Here is a 20,271-nt window from a genome sequence, read left to right on the forward strand (position 1 = left end):
CCAACACACCCACACAGAGTCCCGCCGTCATGCTTTACCCTTTGATGTTCGGGAGCTGTGAAGGTGATCCTTTTTTTTTTTACTAATTCAACCTCTACATCAGATAGTGAAAACTCAATCCTGAACAATGCGTGGGAGGGTCCTGCCTGAGCTCAGAGTGAGCACGGAGAGAGGGGTACATGTGTGACGTGGTGTCGCCACTCCTTCTCTGTGTTTCTGTGGAGGCGCGCTACTGCTGCTGTCAGAGACCAGTCACATGTCCACAGAGACGCACTGCATTAGAAACACCGTAAGCAGTGTGATGGATTGCAGAGTGTGTGAGAGTGTGATGGACTGAAGGTGTAAACTGGGACAGCGTTGACCATAATGCCATAAATGGAGGGCGCACGTACATCCACGCGCCCTAGAGTACTGTCCAATCGAGCGCTGCACGGGCTGAAAGGCTATGCTCCAGCTCTCTAACTCCTGAATTTGATGATTATGCTCCTTCTTTGTTAAGGAAATCAGGTTGGTGGTTTATGAGGAGCAAACTCCTGCAGAGAACTCTTGGTCCTTTCATAGAGCAGAAAGAAGAGGAGGAGCCCAAAGGAGATGGTGTGGGGGTTAGCCACACCTCCAGAGCCATCAAAGATACCTGCACATGGACACGCCTCCATAACGAATAAGTACTTGAAAACAAAGTGATGGATTATGACTGAAAAAAGAAAACTAAAAAACATATTTAAATGATCCTAATAATTGACCAGCAGTTAACAAAAACTGAACATGAAGAGAACAGATGTTTGCACACACATAGTGATACACACACAAAAACTACTCACACTTCAATATCCAATAACAAATAAATATAAATCTCTAAAAAATAAATAAATAAATAAATAAATAAATAAAAAATTACCACTCAATGTGCAACAGGATCATATTTTGCAAAACAGTTTAGCAAGTCTGGTGTTTATATATAAACACACTCACACTCATCCTTTCACTCTCCCTCTTGCTCTCAAACACACACACACACACAAAAATACAGAGTGCCCATTGTTGTGGATATACTCCTAGTTTAAAGGCTAAACCCAGATGCTATGCTGCTTTGTTCAGCTTTGAGAATAAGCCTCAGTCAGGTGTCTGGGTGAGCAGCATTTGCTGATCCAGGCCAATGCCATGAAACACACCATAAACCCAATACACACGTGCGCGCACACAAACCCCTAGAGGCTTCCAGCGCAGGCAAGCCTCAGCACAACTCTACATCCTCACTTCCTAATCCCCAACACAACAGGCAACCCTTAAACAGAACACGAGACTCCAGGTGGGTGTCAAGAACCAGCTGGCCTCCGAACAGCAGTACCAAGCACCACCTGGATTTGACCCTGACGCCAAGCAAGACTCATTTGCCAAATCAGATTTCACTTCTGAGTGCACCAAGAGGGCAGGGGCAGCGCAGGTCCGTTAGGTGAAGGTTACGATGGTGGCACCATGTCCTCAGCCCCCTGTCCGCCGATCTGTCTGCTGCATGCTGCTTCACACAGTCCAGGGGTTCATCCAGGGGGTGTAGCTACCCGAGCGTCACTGAAACATCACAGCATGAGTCGAGAGGCCCGAGCTCACCTTCGCATATAGAGAGCAAGCAAAGAACTAGCACATCAGAATAAGGCGGGCCGTGTGACGTCTGGGAACAGCGGTTTGATCCGGGCCACAGCTATCCTGGGCCTCTGCGATAAACTGCGATAAAGAAATACAAAAGCAAACCTTTTTAAATAAGAAACTTCTCTCACAGCCCAGTTCTTCAGCTTATATAAGGAGGAGTTTTTATAGGAAGGAGAACCGTGGATGGTTACGGGCCACAGTAAAGAATTGGAGCATCAGTGGTGACAGACGAGGAAGGGCAGACAGGAGAGAATAAATAAACGCCAGCCCACGTCGGCCGGAAGCCTCTAATGAAATACAGATTGCAGCAGCACAGGGTAAGCAGTGCACAGGGGCGTGAGAAGTCACAAGGCTCTCGCCATCCGTCAGGGTCACTTCAGACGCAGGCTTTGGCCAGGTTGCCGTGAGACGTGAAAGCTTCGTGGGGTGTCTGGGAGGGGACCCCGGTGGTGGCATTGGTGCTAACGAAGCTGAGCCCACGGGAGTGCTCTCCAGGGCCCCAGCCAGGTCAGCGAGCAACATCACCCAGCCGAGACAGAGAGATCGTGCCAGGCAGGAGAAGAGTGGCCTGACTGTGGTGCAGCGGGGGCCATGCAGCTTTCATATGCGTTTGACAGTTAGTGCCTGCAAATACAATTTGCAATTCTTTCTACTTTCATTCAAAAATACAAACAGACTGCCAGTGGGCTGCTGATAAAACTGCATGACTGATACTGCCATGATTTTCTCGCTAATTATACCTTAAAAAAATATACGTTTTATAAATTTAGACTTAAGAAACGTATGTTTAAAATATAGATTTCTGTACAAACTGTGCACATATAAAAGTAATATTACACGTGGTAGAATATGCAATGCAGTAAAATAAATTAACTACCAAAAACATGCTGCAACTGACAACCTAGAGAACATTAGGGCATTATATCCTGCCTGCAGAGTACAGAGACAGACAGAGAGAGCGAGAGCAAGAGAGAGAGGAAGAAATATGCAGACAAAACCAAAAGCAGGGGGAAAAACAAACAAAAAAAAAAAAAAACACTGAAGTCATCGACAGGCTGAAAATACATCAACAATCTCCAGGGTCAGCAAGGCAGGTGCCGACACATTAGCAGAGACCTGCTTGTCCACAACACGCCTCATTTTAACTGACAGGCTTTATTATACATCAGTGTACATTACATTATAAGGGAGCACTCCAAAGCTGAAGACTTTCCCTGCAATATGAGAAGGATGAGTGCAAGAGATAGAGAACACTGCCAAACCCTGACAAAGCTACTGAGCACCGGCGAATGAATGAATGGCTGTCAGCAAAAAAATAAAAAATTATGGCTTCTGATTGGAAGGTGTGCTAGAAAGTCAAACATTCTGAAGAGGGAAGAGATGTCTCCTCATCTGAAGGAGAATGTCATATACAGTAACAGAACATGACATGTATGGTGAGAAGGGAGAGGGACACGTGTTCAGATCCGTTACGTAACGCGTCCACAGAAAGTCTCCGGCTCACCTTAACATCAGGAAGCAACAGCCGCAGACAGGTTAAAGAAAGCCGCCGTTCAGCCGCCACTCGCGGACTCCAACCAGCAAGAGCTCAACTAAATGTCAACGGCATTTAGCTTCCGCTCGGATTTAACGCGGCCCTACATACTGCAGGCTGTGAAAACAGTAGAAACACTGTGTGCCGACAAAAGGCTCGACATGGCCTGAAATGAGCGCTCAGGCAAACCAGTCAGCCCTACCCGGAAAAAAAAAGAAAATGAAAGAGAGAGATCAAATTAAAATGTTCCCACTGACTGAACAAAGAGCACGTGTATGCCCCCAAAAAACAGCTTGCACCTGCCAGATTGCAAAGTTAGCACCCTTTTTTCCTGATGTTTTAAGGGTTATTTTTCCTGTTTTTTTTTTTTTTTTAATCCACAGGCTCCAGGTGCACATTACTTGTAGATCTCGTAGCATTATTAATGGGTGTTGGAAAAGAGAGGAGCTCCATGCCATGTGCCCACGCAGGAATGCCAGCAACCCTCCCCCCAGATGGGCCGGCAGGGGGAATCGCGCAACGTCGGGCAACGTATCTGGACCCGGTGCGTTTACAGAGGTGTCACAACACAGATCTTGTCAGTAAAAAAAAAAAAAAAAAACCTCGCTGCTTTAACCATTCAGGCAGACTCTCTCCCCTCCTCTGTCCTACAGGAGGAGTGAAGCATTTAGAGGAAAAAGGTCTCCAATCATCTATCAAATACCAGCCAAAGGAGGACGGGGGAAGGACGAGGCAGTTGGCAGTTGCTGTGGTCAAGGTGGATGGCTCTGCTCTTTAAAGAGCCACAAGAGAATGAAGTAAGAAACATACAGAAGTTATAAAAAAGAAGAAAAAAAAAAAAGATTAAAAACATTATGTATCCGCCTTCATCTTCTTTCGACATCCTCCATATATCAGAAACATGCAAACACATCATATGAAACAGATCCTGCAACTCAATTCCCTATCTGAGCACGTCCTCTACCATACCATAGAAAGCCTGAGGTGATCAGATCTGCATGGGATACAATAATCAATCATCCATTACAATCATTCCTCCGAGCCTAGGGTGAGCCATGTATCTAGAATTGACAATAATTAGGATTTTCATCTATATAGCAACAGAGGGCAACCTACACTGAAACTCATGTTCTGTGATTCTGCTTGATGGTCCAAGGCTCAAATAAACAAACAACTAAACAAACAAGCAGTAAATATTTGCTCACAACCAGAGAATGAGATCAAAAACCAGCATGCTATGCATCTGCTGTACATAACACATCACCCATCCTCTCTGCAAACAGCCCTGTCTACACAGTACACGCATTCCATGACTCACGACAGTCTTCGTCTCAAAAAACCTCAAGCGTGTGCGTGTCTGTGACAAATTCTATGACCTCTCCGTTCAGGCGTGACACAGTGGACCTGCGCCGACCTGTCCACCACGGGGTTAGGGAGCATGACACATCGAACATCCTGATGCCAGACACCCAGGCCTAGAGCTCCGCCTGCAGGCAGCCAGCAGGGGCTGCTCGACGCCACCAAGGGAGAGAGAGGCGTGGCCAGAGAGACGCGGCCTGCTCAGAGCCGCCACCCGGGCTGGCCCACAGCCCCAGAGAGTCAGAGCGTGCCGGAAAACCCACAAACAAGGCAATAGCAGATGGCTGCACTGTCTCCCGCAGATCAGTGGCTGCCAGGAGCCCCTCCACAGGCTGATCGCAGGATGGGAGAAAAAACACACAGATGCTCTTTTCTGCATCCACAATTACTGAAGGACACTAGAGGGAATGAGCAAAGCTGGCAGGCAGCGGGTCAGCACAGTTATTCTTAATCAGCACCGAACCACAGCAGAGTAAACAAACAAAGGGGTCAAAGTACATTATCTAAGAAGGCAATCGAGCACTCGTCACAGGGAACACGGCTGAGCAGAGAGCTAGGGCAGCAGCCTCGGAGTACCAGTCAGGATCTGGGCTTATTACGAAACTAAACAGCAGCGGGGAACTTCTTTAGCCTGCTTTCCTTTACAATCTGCTTTACTTCTGCCTGGGTAAAAAAAAAAAAACAAAAAAAAAAAACAACGTTAACAGACTTCAGCTCAGCTGGACTTACATAACTCTGTCTTCTGAATCTAAAGTATTCCACGAACCATGACATCAGAGCAGATGCTCTTTTCTGTGGCTAGATGAATACTACAGGGGGAAAAAAATTAATCAAGACAAAGTGACATTTATGCAGGAATTGAAAAAAGCCAGGTATTGTAACTTGCATGAGGCTGTGCTGCCCATCAGGAACATCATGTTCTGCTGTGCCATTAACACCAGAGTCTATTAGAAGGACAGCAGAGCTACTGAATGTAAACAGCATGTCTTCAGAACTCCCCGATTATACTTGTATTATGCATGTGTCCTTGCCAAATCAAGTCAATTTGGGCACCAGAGTAAATATACACTCTCTCACACACACACACACACACACACACAAAACTGGATTCCTGTCCCACTCAGTTATCTTAGATACCTAGGGGAACCCAGTGCAATGTGCAGCCCAGGGCTTGAGGAAAGAATGGAGGTGACACTGAGCAAAAGCTTGCACCAGCCGTGCTTAGAGTCACACAACGCGCTTGCATGAGTTGTTATGAATGTGTCTGAACCAGTGACAGATACATTACCCTGACTGAAATAACCCACTTGTTACCAAGTAAAATGTGCATGGGTGTGCACAGATCCCAAAAATGCAGTTTACCTATAAGAAAGGTGTGAGTAGAAGCCAACCATCTGAGGCAGGTGAACCTCAGCTCCTGGTAGTGACTCAGCACCAGGGTCTATCAAGGAGACTGCGAAAAAAACAGTGCAAAGGAAGTGGGTGGGGGGGGGGGGTACCATGAGCTTGCCTGCAGCATCATGGATCAAGCTGTCCATTACGGGACCATGTAATGCTACATTAGGAGGACAAACAGTGCTGCTCAGACCTCGGAGATGGTCCATCTGCAGGTTTATCCATACTCCATACCACCTCCACCCGACCCCACCAACCGCCCCCATCACCACAGAACCAGCGGGCACCGCATGGGTCTCCACTACCTTCTGTTAACTTGTGCCATATAACAAGCCGACATGTCACCCAGTAAGTCTTGGCGCTGGGTAATTATTCGGCGCCGTACACAAGTGCATAGAGAGACAAGGACCTGGTTCTCAAGGACACGCACTGTGCTAAGGACGTGGTCACGCGAGCATCACAGGCATGGGCCCTCATCACAGCTGCTTTGGCAACAAGTCCCGTAACGCACATATATAAGCCCGTTAAGGAATGTCGATGAGGATGGCACACGCGGGTACCGCCGCCAAGTCTAAATGCTGTGGCACTGAGTATGCAATCCCTGAGCACAGACTGCAGGCAAGGAGAGAGGTGGTGTCCACATTCACGGCTGTGCGCAGCTTTCAAAGCTGTTTGGAAGCTTAATAAAGCATGCAGTCCCTGCAAGGTGCAAGATGAGATACATGCCCAGACTTATCCCAGAAGAGGCCAGAGGACAACGACCTCAGCAGTCAAATAGTGAGCAAAGGCAAAGCGAAGCTGACAAATCCCAGATGATCAATACCCAAGGCAACGCTGCTCGCTCAGAGTGAGCAAATTTCCCAACTTCATGACTTCTAATAAATGTGATTTGTAAATTATCCCGTAAAAGCACATGGGAGCAGGACATGGCACAGTTTTTGGTAACATTAAAAAGAAATGAACAAAAAGATTTTTTCAGGGAAACTGCATGAAAATGACAGCAATTATTTATATACCAATAGCCTTAATGGGGAGATTCATGAATATTTAACATGAAATGAGGACCACCAATGCCCGAGGCTCAAACCTGCACAGAAACAGCATCACTGGTCATATTGGGACCCTCCATCCAGTGCAAATAAACTGAGAGGTTACCACCAGTGCTTGATGGATACAGACTGTGTCGAGTGTGTCAAGTGCGTTAAGTGCGTTAGCCCTTTTCTCAGTCCACCAAGGGTTCATCCCTTCCATTACAAAGGTTATGAAACATCTTACAAAATGCAGTTCAGCAGTGCCCTGTCCCACACAGACCACCAGCTGATTGCATCTGCTATGAAATCAACATAAACAAACAAACAAACAAACAAACGGTCTGGGCATGAGAAACAGCCATGACCTGCAGAAGGCAACTCTCTGGGGAGGAAACGAGGCAGCGGTGACGTGTCCTGGCATCGCAGAACAGTCCTGGCATGAGTCGCAGAGGTTTCGTCACTAGGGGAACTGCAGATCCTATTAGCCCCAACACACCCCCCCAGCCTGAAGCTCCACCTTCCTCAGCCATGCTGCAGCACTCAGCCCAAGCAACCACCAGGCCCCTAGCTCCGGCCCCCTCCAGAAACCCACCACAATGCTTCCAGTCCAATAGACCTGCTCTTAAAACCTGCCCACCATTGTTAATTGGGGTTTGAGTCACACTTTCCAAATGTTAACATGGTGCACCACAAAAAGAAAGGTGACGCATGAGAGAGCAAATTCAGTCGCTAGGGCTGAGTTTTACACAGGCCAGAGGAACACTGCCGTGGGGGCCAGACTTCACTTCTACTAATTGCACTGCAATTCATTTAGTGTGAATGGGCAATATCCTATTAATTACAAAAGGCCAGCTCAGCAGAAACGAAAATGTACCGTGTAGTTGCTTCAGTCTTTATTCTTTACCCTTTCTTTAGTTTGTACTCTTAAGTGCTTTAAAATAAAAGACATGCAGCTTAATTCCACTTCTACCATTAGAAAACAATGTTGTCACCACAAGCTGTGCCTTGCTTTTGGACACTAATCATTTGCTACATTATCCAACAAAGCTCTTTCAATCCTAATAAAGCACGGAAATCATAATCAAAGCGCCACCAAGGGTCACTTTACCAACAATTATAGGCCCCATTTCATCAAGCAAATTAGTCATGTTCATAAGTATTTAGCACTTCCTTAGTGCGTCACAGAGAATCATGCGTGATTATGAACATACTCCAAACCTACAGCCCTCTCACTCAGCATCAACATCGCATCTTCAGAGGCCTCCGTTTTCACTGCACCCTGTCCCCTAAGCTCAGCCTGTCAGACTGGAGGCTAATATCTGCAGCAGATTGTTATGGGGAGAGTAAAGCTCATAAGGAAAGGTAGACATGTTCTAATCTGCTGCTTGAATACAGTGCCAAAACTCACAACCCACTTCTATGTGTGTTATTTCTGTGCATCGTACCATAACAACCTATCGTATTTACTGCTGCTACTCATAATTCAGTGGTCCCTGGAGACTTAATGTAGTAATATTAGTGCTTGTAGCTTTCACTGCCTTTGTCAGATATTTACTAAGTTCCTGTTAACCATGAATTTATAAGACAAAATAAGGCTCCCATGCCCTGATACTGAAAATCAGCTAAACAAACAAAAACAAACAAACAAACAAACAAGGACAACGGTAACAGTAACATATGTACTTATAGTGTAAGGAGTATGTATGCTACTTTGGCCACAATTTAAAAGCAGCACAGTCACACAGATACGGGTCAATACTGATGCCTCTAAAAACACATCACTGTTGCTTCAGCCTCTTGCACCATATAGTGGCACCTGTGAATGGCACAAATGGAAAACGCACTGTCAGGGATCAAATCTAATTTGACAGGTTTGGCACAAGCATGCGCTGGCAGGAATGGGCCTAGCTCGGGCTGGACCATTAGCTCCGCCTCTAATGAATAACCCAGCACTCGGAGTGGCGTTGGGAGCATTCAGGCGACGCTGACTGAGCACTGTTATACCCCCACGTCAGCTGGTCACAACTGATTAACCAATAAGCTGTATGTACACACAGGGCTCCAGCCGAAACAAGCCGCTAACAAGCTGTGTGAGATAACTGTCTGCTAGGCCCAAGGCTATGAAGCCATGACAGGCCCTCTAGGGGACCCACGACAAGAGATGAGCCATACCTACACATGTAAACACAATATGGAAAAGTCTGGCTAATGAAAACACCAGCACACAAAACCAGAACCTTACCCAAACAGAAAGTAAGGTTTTAACTGAAGAAGACAATAGCCAGAGTCCAGACAATAAACGCGTTCCATAATCTGGTGTGCACTGCTACAGTCAAATCTGCTTATTCATAATGACAGCTCTCCAATGATGTGCACAGCAGTGGGTTTATGGGAAACTAATATGAACTCACGATGCTTAGCACATGTGTGAATAAGCCTGTGTTTGAAGGCACGAAGTGCAGCTCTGACCGAGATGAACGCGCAGCCTGTCAGCTACCAGTCCCTGGAACCTTAACATGGGGCCTGTGTTATCTCCAGCAATGAGGGAGCACAGGTCTGCCACAGATGTAGGCTGAATGCGCAACTGGAAGGCTGTCTTACTCTTAACAGACAGGTTGGTGAACCTTTGCAGCCCAGCCTCAGAGATGAAATGAATATACTGTGGAAAACGAATAAAGACTGCCGAGATAATAAGCTCTCGGATCAAGGGAAATGGTCACCAGCGATTACAAGGACAAACAGAAATGTCTTTTTAAAAAAGAAATAAAACAATTTAAGTTGATATCAGTTGTATTGCGATTTTAACCCGCTTTAAAAACGACATTCCCTTTAATCTGAGATGGTAGATTAATCGAATAAAATATTACCTGGCAGGAATAAATACAGCAGCATCTACAAAATAAGATGCGTCAAGTGACACGTTTTGACGTTACAAATGTTAAATGGTAGTTTACACACCTCACCAAAAAGCTGGCGTGCGCATGAGGAGAATGTCAACAAAGCGTACGTGGAACAGGTGTAGAACTCCTCATTCTACTGCCTCCACATTCCGACGCTACTGCACAAGAGAGCCCGTCCTCTCCCGAACCGGAGACTTTTCGTCCGTCGATTTCGCCAACTTTCTCGACTCGTCCTAGGATTTAGGAGCGGTTGAACGCTACCGTGTGCAGCACCATGAGCACCGAGCCGTATACATGCCCGACGACAGACCTGAACAGTGATGGTTTTTTAGCATAGCAGAGTTGTACACACGCTAAGCTCCCAGACCCTCGCGCCCGGTGGAACTGCATTATGACAGCCTCGCGCGCCCAGCACAGCGGCAACAATGTATCGCTTTCGTTCGAACGCGCGTGCAAACACTCAGACCTCTAGCGCAGCGCAACGATTCGCAGCAGCTTTCAAAGCAGAAAAGAAGTTACAGGCTACTTGATTCGATGACATGTAAATCGACCGACGTAAACAAGTAGCGCGGTCGAGAAGCTGCGTGTTTAGATTTCTCGAAGGCATTGTGGGATTTGATGAAATATTATATAAAAACAACCGGAACACAAGCAAAATAACCCGACAATGCACGCTACGCAAACGTGAAAATACGTCAGTACTTACTGTTTTGAGGTTGTGCAACACTAAACGACAGGGCTCAAGACGAATATAAGACTCTGTCGTCCTCCATTGAGATAACTTCAAAGAACGCTTCTATCTGCGTCTCGGAGCTCGGTGTTCTGATGTAGGAGAAGCAGTTCAACGTAGACCACAAACCGCATTTGATCAGACAGCGGCCTAAGATACTCTCGCGGGGTCGCTCGTCGAGAGCGAGCAACGTGGTTGGAGAGGCAGATTCTCATTGGCATGACGCAGAAACGGGAACACCCACAACCAGAAAGCCAAAGGGGGCTGAGGATAGGAGGCTGAACTAGTGGGAAACAACACGATTGGCCAAAAACAAAGAGTGAAAAGATTATATACAAACAGCGTAGATGATAATCTTTGCTCACAGTTATATTTATAAACTGCTGAGAAAACACCCTCAGACTTGCATGTTATGTTTATTACATGTGTGTAGTTATGTATTAGTGTAAGAGCGTGCCAAAGGTTTGCCAACTGTGTAACTGTAGAATATCAGATCAGTAACAAACCACACTATTAGATATTAGCTAAAAATAAATCATATTTAAAATTGCCTACTTGTGAATTATACTAGTATAGGCTCTTTCACAATTTGTCTGCACATGAGCCATAAGTATAGGTTGACTTATCAGCCTACAGTATATAGAAAAAGTAACATGCTACCTCTGCCAACAGCTCATGAGGCAAAAAAGAATATACAAACATGACTCATCAAGTAAAGTTCTCTCACTCAAAGATTTTAACATCTGTTTCTTACTGTTATAACCCAGGCCTGTATCTTTTATTGTTTGCTGTCGAGTGGGGAATCCTCTGCCAAACACTAGGGTGGCTGTATACACACACACACACACACACACACACACACACACACACACACACACACACACACACACACACACACACACACACACACACACACACACAAGTGTACATGTGCATGTGTAATAGATAAAGAAAGGTTTTATTTATTGCTTAAGATGAAATGATCAGAAACAGATTCTGTACTTCTCTTTTTCAAGTATCTATAAAAGTACCTTGAAAAAGAGCGAAGTGGCTAAAGAGAACTATAGTCATTAAGTAATTATGTCCAGCATCAACACATTTAATTCCATATAAGATATATGAAAATGGTCCACCGACAGTAAATGGTTCATCTGCTGCTTTTATATACTCACAAGGCTAAACAGAAAAATAACAACAACACAACAAGGCTTTCGGTTTCCCCATTTTTCTTTCTGGCAGCTCTTTACATTTCTTCATTTGTTTTAAACCAAATGAATGAATGAATGCATCAATGATCCCTTCTCACTAGCGGTACTGAAAACGTTATGTGTTCTAACTGTAATTAGACCAATCCATTGAACATTAAGCTCAGATCAATTTGAAAAATGGGAAGGAGAAATCATAAATTCATATATTTTTTTAGAGGAGTAACATTAGTAATCGTTGATTGGGCCGTGCTGATGAATCAGAAGCAGTGATTAAGAACTTGTAAGTGTCAAAGATCAGGTGAAGTGTGAAAAAGCTCTTTCACTTTCTCTCACCTTAAGGATCTGTAGATATTTGGTATACTAAGCTCTTGCTGTCTCGCTGTCACAATCACATTCACTCTTTGCCTCGTCACAGTTCATGTGTCATTCAATTTAAAATGAATATTGTAGTCCAGGCAGAGGCTGCTTTCTTATACCTGTTTTTAGTCATAATATGCTATTGCTCATCAAGGGAAAAAGTGAAAAATTGGCCTCAGATCTGTTCGGTCATCCAGTCACAATAATTCTGCCCCAGCTGTCATGGTTTACAATCACAGCAAAAGAAGACTGGTCAGTCTGGGCAGCAAGATGTAAGAGTGTAGTTTCATAGGAGAAGTGAAAAACAAAGTCAGATAGATGATGGTCCAAAATAAATGGTACTGTTGGAGTACAGTGAGAATTGCAATCATGCAGATGATTCTGAGCACTGGAAAAAGAAGCCAGAGAAGGAGTGATTGGATGATAACAATTCAATGCACTCTGGAGTTCTAGAGCTGTGCAAATTTTAGCATGCCTTTCCGTTCCAGTACCAAAGCAACCAAAGGAAGTGGAAAGAGTTTTTCACTCCCCACTTTACCAGGGAAAGCAGTTGCAGTGTAAACATTTAGCACTGTGGCAGAAACTGTGAGTTTAATAGCATAGGGTTGTTGTTTTTTTTTCAAATAGTTGTAATTGCTCATTATATTGTTTAAAAATCTATGTTTAGTTGACCACATTAGGACTTGCAATGGAGGTGAAAAGAAAAGTTTGTGCAACACAGGACTTTGAGCTAACAGTCCAGACAATTAGTTGTTCAGGATGTTTAGTTGGTGTATAAGACCTTCAGTAAGCTTAAACGCTTGTGTGTTGAGAGAGACATCTCCATTGGCCAGGGTAGATCGTCCAGTCCATCAATACAAAGAAGAGATTGAAAGAGAATAAGGGCTTTGTCTTGTGCTTCATTGAGAAATTTCCTTGTTGCTCCATAGACCCACAGGAGATGCAGAAGTGCAGTGATCTGATTTCTAGGACTGATTCAACTTGTAACACAAAGGGCTTTGGCTTTTTTTCTTCAAATGTATTATTGACTTATGATGGTGAAACAGTGGGCCAAACAGAATAGGATCTTATCAGATGGGAGTGGGCCCACATTTCCTCTCAGTTCCTATTTTAATGAACTGTGTAATCGTTATGAGAACCTGTGTCATGAAGGCTCTGGGCTGCCAAAGGCTCCCCTCTAGGTTTTACTAATCTGGGTCACCTGCTGTCACCCTGGTACCTCCCAATTACCTGCAGTTAATTAATAATTCAATAGGGCACTATATATACTCTCCTTTCACCCATTGTGCTACAAAGCCTTGACCTTCTTAGGTATATTATTAACCTGTTTGTTTGTGTTATTCTAGCCCCTTGTGTGTGTTTGGTTTTTTGATTATTAAATTGCCCAAGGTTACCCTGCTGGTCTCTTTTTGACCCCTCTGCCTGTTTTCATGATGCCCCATCGATTAGTTCAAACAAGTTCTCTCCATGCATGCAGCCTGTTGACTATGCTTCCACTATTCCAACCAATTTAATCCCATTCTGAAAGGTGTAATAAGCATAGACTCATTCCCACCACAGTTTACTGCAGGCATTTAAATGGGATTGCACAGTCAGCAGCTGTGCTTTTTTTAATTTAATTTTTTTTTACAGAAAGTCCAAGTTTCAGCAAGTCCTCTTTCGCACACTGCTTTGACCATCTCCAGGGTATGGTCCTTCGGATGAGACATATATTACACATTTTGATTCTGAAGTAGCCTGCGTGATACATTATGGGAAGAAAATTGGAGGAAGAAATCCTTGTATTGTATCATAGCAATCCAGGAGAGCTAGTTTTAACGGGGTGTTGAGTGATGCAGGTGTTGACAGCTCCTGATAAGACGGGAGTGGTGACAGTAAAAGGTGTCTCTGGAGAGGCGGTAGGTGTTGACAACTGTTGTGAATGTTGGCTGGATAGCTCCCAGGTTGGCCAGTTATATCTCTCACCGCTTGAGCAACTGGTTCTGGGTGGTGACATCTTAGCATAGATATCCATACAGCATCCAGCATGTCCAAGTCTTCTGTAATGATTGCAAGAGGCACCAAGATATAAGTGCTAGAAGACTACTTCAGTTCCAAAAGGCAAAGGCACAATTAGGCAGAGGTCATACAATAGCAACCAACTGGTCATAAAAAGGGTAAGCGCTCACTATGACTCTGAGACGTCCATGTACAAGCAGACTGCAACAATCAGTGATTGATGTTGGTCAGGTGCTAGAAGCTGAAAGCCAGAAAAAACGACAGCTTGATATATTTAAGCTAGATGAGGGAGTTGGTGAAGATGTGAGCACAGTGTGATTTGTTTATTTGAATTTTGGGGTTCACTCTGGGGTTCTTTTGGTGGGTGGGTGGAGGACTCTGTAACCTCAGTAATTTACTTACACCAAAGTTGTTGGTTTTTTGAGGGGGTAAACTATTCCTACACTTTGTCTTTAAATTACTTGGTCACAAATACAGATATAACTTTGAAGATGAATTTTGAAGATTGAAGATTGAAGATGAACAAAGCTTTGACTGAAAATGTCATGATTCTTAAAGTATTAAGAACTTCTGGTCCATAAAAATGTTTCATTGTCAAGGCTACATTTTATTCAAGGCCTGGCAGAGCAAGCCAAAGAGCTGTCTGTGTCACTGTGACAGTCAGGTGGAGATGCCAACTTATAATGCAGAGGTCTACAGTCATTAACCTGGATACATGTACCACACTGGATGGAACACTGTTGCTTTGCAACAATCCATTTAACAAAAAATTTATTGGCTGATAATAAAGCATATATTAATTATTTCTTAATGCGCTTGTTTTTATAGACACTACCAAACAACAATGAGATGCACTTTAAATGGGTGAAAACATCTGGCTGCCTACAGTAAATGCAACATCATGCCTCATAAAGAACCTAATTTAAAACATGTGTACATAATGTAATGTGGTTCAACAAGTACCTCTGCATAAAAATGGATTGTGAATTTTACACTTCAGTGTGAATAAGTTTTGAAGAATTTTCATTCCTGTTTGGATGACTTTTGTCAAGTTTATACTCATTTTTCCATCAGTCAAATAGGCTGGAAATTCCTAATGTTTGCAAGAAACAGATTTCAGAAAGACACTTTATTGTTTAGACATCATATCTGTGAATACTCCTTAAACATGGAATGTCATAAAATCACTTTCTCTGAATAAATATAAAAAGGTATTTTCATGCTCTCCTCTGAACTCCTAAATATAAATGCTGGAGGTTTCTGAGGCTGAAGGTGAAGGTGTGTAAAACATGGAAATGTTTTTGGAAAGAATGCCACCCTATTGCATCATAGATGGAGGACAATGAAGAGGACAGATGCATTTTGCGGTCCCTAGGGAGTGGAAAATAAAAGGACTGTTTAAATGTTCTGATCCCGAGAGCATTCCCCTATACTGGAATTAAACGTTGGCACATGCCCTTGAAAGAACTTACATATTATCCCATCTATTCAACTGCATCAACATGTCATGCCCCCTTTCATCTGTGTTCCGTGTCTTTTTGCTCTTTTGTTATTTATGTTTTCTACAAATACATCCACAAGTTATTTAACACAAAATTAAATAATTTATCATGCTTAAATACAGACAGAATAATCTTCTGCAAATCTAATGTAATCTTCCGAAACAATAACAATTTGGCAGTAATGGAATCCTATCAACAAAAGTCTGGAAATGGGCCATCACCTGAATGCACTAGCCAGCCTAAGGTGTGACAGAGGCAGTGTGCATCCAGCTGGAATAGTGGAACAGTCAAAAAGGAGCAGTCAACACAATAGTTTAAAAACTAACCTTTCTGGCTCAGCACCGCTGACACTTCTGACTTGAGACTGCTCCTCTGGCACTGACATGGACTTAAAAAAGACACACAACAAAAGATAGTAACGGCTGTATCCTAATGTTTACGGCTGTATCCAAATGCTTCAGGAACCAGGTGCCATTCCTGTCACCAATGATGTGAGAAAGGATCTCTGATGAGTCAGTTTCCACAGAGCTGCTGGGTCCCATAGCATTCCTAATGGTGATCTTAATGTGTCTGCCTAGAAGTTGTCCTTTCTTCATCCCAGTCTGCTGGATACCACAAGGGTACCATTACTGCTGCCTTAGAAATTATTGACCACCACTCTGAATTGCCTTCTGCACTTATTATAGAGTGCCTCAAGCAATTTGACATGGTTCACATCAAGTTCAGCTTCCCACTTAGCTTCCATTTAACTTTCAATTAGCTTTGAAGAAGACGACAACCATCTTTCACCACAGTCATATCACGTCATCGTCACTAAACTCAGTGCACCTGTGTTCAGAATGGCACTTGGATGCTAGACTTCTTGATTAGCTGAACTCAGAACTTTCATCCCCAAGTACATCCCCACCAAGCCTGAGCCCCTCAACTCTGTGTGCTCAACCCATCTCCTCTATTGCCTTTCATCAAAAGCTGTACAGTTCTGCATATCAGCTTTGTTTGGGAGAGGGTGTTTTGTTTTGGGGTTTTGTGCCCTCCATTAACTCACCTCTGTGGAGGACCAATAAAACCAATATGTTAGTTTTAATACTGTATATGGCTTATGAATCCATGAGGTGTACTATGAACTATGAATCCCTTAGATGTACTAATACGAAAATCAACAATGACAATAATGAAGGATAAAAAGAAGATATTAATATCAACAATGACAATAATGAAGGATAAAAAGAAGATAAAAGAAAATATTAAAAATAATGATAGTTATAAATCAATAACTGAGTGATAATAAAAGACAAAAACAAAACAAAGGTTTGTTGTTGACACTGCTGCTGAGGAGCTGATATACAGATGAATCAGTGTACAGGGAAGAAACTCTTGCGTGCTGCTATGTGTGCAGTAAACAGATTCTCCCTTAGTGATTCAAAACCAAACAACTGGTTGTTAGTTTAGAAGAAAGCAGACAGACAATGCCACCCTTTACTATGACACATCTTACATTACCAGTTAATCTGCTTCAGGTGCCTATGAACTTGAATCTCAGAGGACTTCACATGGCTCACACACAAAACATCTCCAGTGCAACAACACATCCAGCACAAAAATATTCGACTAACTCATATAAACAGTTTTTTATGCTAAATAAAACAAACACTGAGGGGAACATGACCCCCCCCCCCCCCAACCTGCACCTGGAGTATGTTCACAGGTGCGCCCTCAGTTTCAGAATTCTTTCAGAGCTTATACAGATGTGCTGTAGAAAGCATCTGCTGCAGTGTTAGGGCACTAAACTGGGCATCTCAGACGGCAGCCCTCCAGAGTTCTGGCACTCTCTTGCATCACCTGGCCACCACTCCCAATCATTTCTGACATCTATTAGAAATGGCACAAGAAGAAAGAGGAGAATGTCAATAGGGACCCCACACACCCAGCCCAGACCTCCTCACGCTGCTGCCATCTGGCAGCTGATCCCAGAGCAGTCCAGTACTGCAGAATATGGTCGTGAACTCATAATTAACTGCCCCCTGCAGTGTCACTTCAAAGACATTTTGAACTATCTTCATTGCTTCAACTTGGACCTCAACAAACCTTTTCTTACCTATTGTCAAATCAATTTTAATGTATAGCATGTGTTTGCACTGTTAATGTTTGTCACCTTCAAAATGTTTTTTGCCATTCCATATTGTCTGTTACTACACATGGGCACTGCTGTTGTACACATGTGTAGTTGATATGACAATATCCACATCCACGTGTATTGGTTACGGCAGAGGACGCTACCGTGCTTCCACCTGCAGAGAGGCAATTTCATCACTTCTCCACTGAGTTCTTGTTGTACTTTTTTAATATATAGAAACTGCATGTTTGACCTCATTTTGAGTCAATGAGTCAATAAAGCCTTGAGATGCTTGGTGATACCACTGTGTGTCTAAACAATGAAGCAGTCTGCCTTACAGGAGATGATTTGCATGGATGGGTTGACCATAGAGTCTCTTTATATATCAGAGAACCAGCAGGTCTGGTCTTATGGTCCCTGTTTATTCTCCGGCACTTAAGTACAGCATTTGCTATAGAGAAAGCACACACTCCAGCAGAGCCTCTTAGCTAAGCAATGGTGTCAGGCAGCATAACTGGATGAATGACAAAGACTGAAGAACACCGAGCTTGGTGGCACTTGTAATTGATTCATAATGGATTAGCGCCACAGCAGAGGAGCTCAGATGGGAAATTTTCTCAGAGGGTGTGAGGAGATAGTGAGGACTGTGATGTGACTTAAGAACGAGTACTCCTTCACCAGGTAAACGACCTGAGGCCAGTGGGGCTTTCACTTCTGGGGCTTTTTGTCTGATAGATGTCATCAGAAATCCAGGTGCTTCCTGGAAACTTGGCCAAGGTCGCATGAGGTAAAGGGAGATCAGAACTGATTGTTGCTTTTTAATCAGGCAGAAGAGATGAATATGCCCAGAAACTGTCCTTCTTGTTTTATTTAGATGGAAATGCAGAGATTAATTTCAGAAGTTAAAACAAACATTAAGCTTCATTGTGACTTCAAGCTCAACATACTTTTTATTATGTTGAGTATTAGTATTGACTGTCGAGAGGAGCCCAAGTGTGCTTTGGGATAAAATACTGAATCTCAATAATTAGGACATTGTGGCCTTTAGTTTATCAAATATCTTAATGTGAATGCTGTTCATATCAGATTCCGCTAAGAGTGAAGAGGAAATGACTATTTCCAGATATTTTGCTCTGATATGTCTCATAAATATACACCAGTCAGTCAAGATGAATCTGTGATTGACCCAAACTTATTCTGTAATCCTCTTCATATAGATGAACACTGATCCGAAATCAGGGCGAACATGCGTGCAGCTTTTATAAAACGTATCTCACCTGCTCTTAAGGAAACAGACTGGTACATTAAACAAATCACTCAACATGCAGTACATTAGCTGTAGTATTGAGGTTGATCTCAACACCACATATTAATTATCTCTGTCTTGTGATGCACTCAGGTGAGGTCTCACTCAGCAATGATTCAGTCTTGAATGTGGGAGACTTATAAATGCATCCAAGAATACATACATATAATTTGCAGATGTAGTAATTCATCTGTAATGTGGTAAAATATTATAATGCAGGACCACCTATAAGGTGTCGATTCATGCACATATGTTTGAAACGAGTAACGAGTATCATTGATGTTCATAATTCAACCAATGCATGGCAAAAGAAGCCTTACTCATAAATCCTAGTTCATTAGAAAAAAATGGATAAATCACATGGTTTTATTTTGCCTTCTGTTCTCCCAAGGACCCAGTCAGTCTCACTGGCACTCTCAGATAAATAATGACCATTTAAAAGTCTGTTTAGCCTTAGCAAATGAAAGGGAGTGTCACTTAGACTACATACTGATCCAACTGTCTGAGATAAATAATTCAATAAATAAGTGAATAAACTTTGCCTGTATGGAAGCTTGACAAGCCTACTAAACCTATTGAATTAAGTTTCTTACTGTAACAAATTTAAACACACAAGCTCTTTTAGGTTTTCACTTTGCAATTTCAAGTTTGTCATATTTACCTTGAGAGTCATAAACCACTGCCAGTGCACTCTACCTCCTTTGTGTCCTCCTGTCCCAGGTGACCAGTAAAACATGGCAGGCCTCTTCAGTGACTCTTCACGAGGATGGATTAGTTCTGTTTGTGGAGTCCTGGGGCTTTGCCCACTGTGTAATCGCAGAGAGATGACCACTGCTGTCCTATAAATGAGTTACTCCCTATTCATCAACCCACAGTGCCTCTATATATCAGGTCATGAGTGAATGTTTGTGTGTGTGTGTGTGTGTGTGTGTGTGTGTGTGTGTGTGTGTGTGTGTGTGTGTGTGTGTGTGTGCGTGCACGTGTGTGCAAACGGAGTGCCAGCTATTGTGCAGTTTTCCCTGCTTGCCAGTAGTTACAAGCTGATCGCATTACGAGCTGATCACGTAAGCTGCCACTGCAGGTTATGTGATCAGTTTGTAGCACTGTGCATTAATATTGACAAATAGCCAGATAGATGTTCATATAGCATATTTACTGGGATCCTACAAGACTTACACTGGCTGGTGTACA

The 20,271-nt window shown here is 43.3% G+C and overlaps 1 protein-coding gene across 4 annotated transcripts in view; it reads right to left on the reverse strand.

Moving 5' to 3' along the window:
- Positions 1-10,784, reverse strand: part of adarb1b (adenosine deaminase RNA specific B1b) — a 91,006-nt gene extending 80,222 nt beyond the window's left edge. For all 4 annotated transcript variants that reach the window (XM_035520562.2, XM_081713153.1, XM_035520554.2 and 1 more), the window contains exon 1: positions 10,573-10,784. The gene's annotated coding sequence lies outside the window, so the exon portion shown is untranslated. The remainder of the gene's footprint in view (positions 1-10,572) is intronic.
- Between the last annotated feature and the right edge of the window lie 9,487 nt (positions 10,785-20,271).

The sequence above is a fragment of the Electrophorus electricus genome, chromosome 4 (genome assembly GCF_041902795.1).
Source record: "Electrophorus electricus isolate QZ-2024a chromosome 4, ASM4190279v1, whole genome shotgun sequence".
Classification (NCBI taxonomy): domain Eukaryota; kingdom Metazoa; phylum Chordata; class Actinopteri; order Gymnotiformes; family Gymnotidae; genus Electrophorus; species Electrophorus electricus.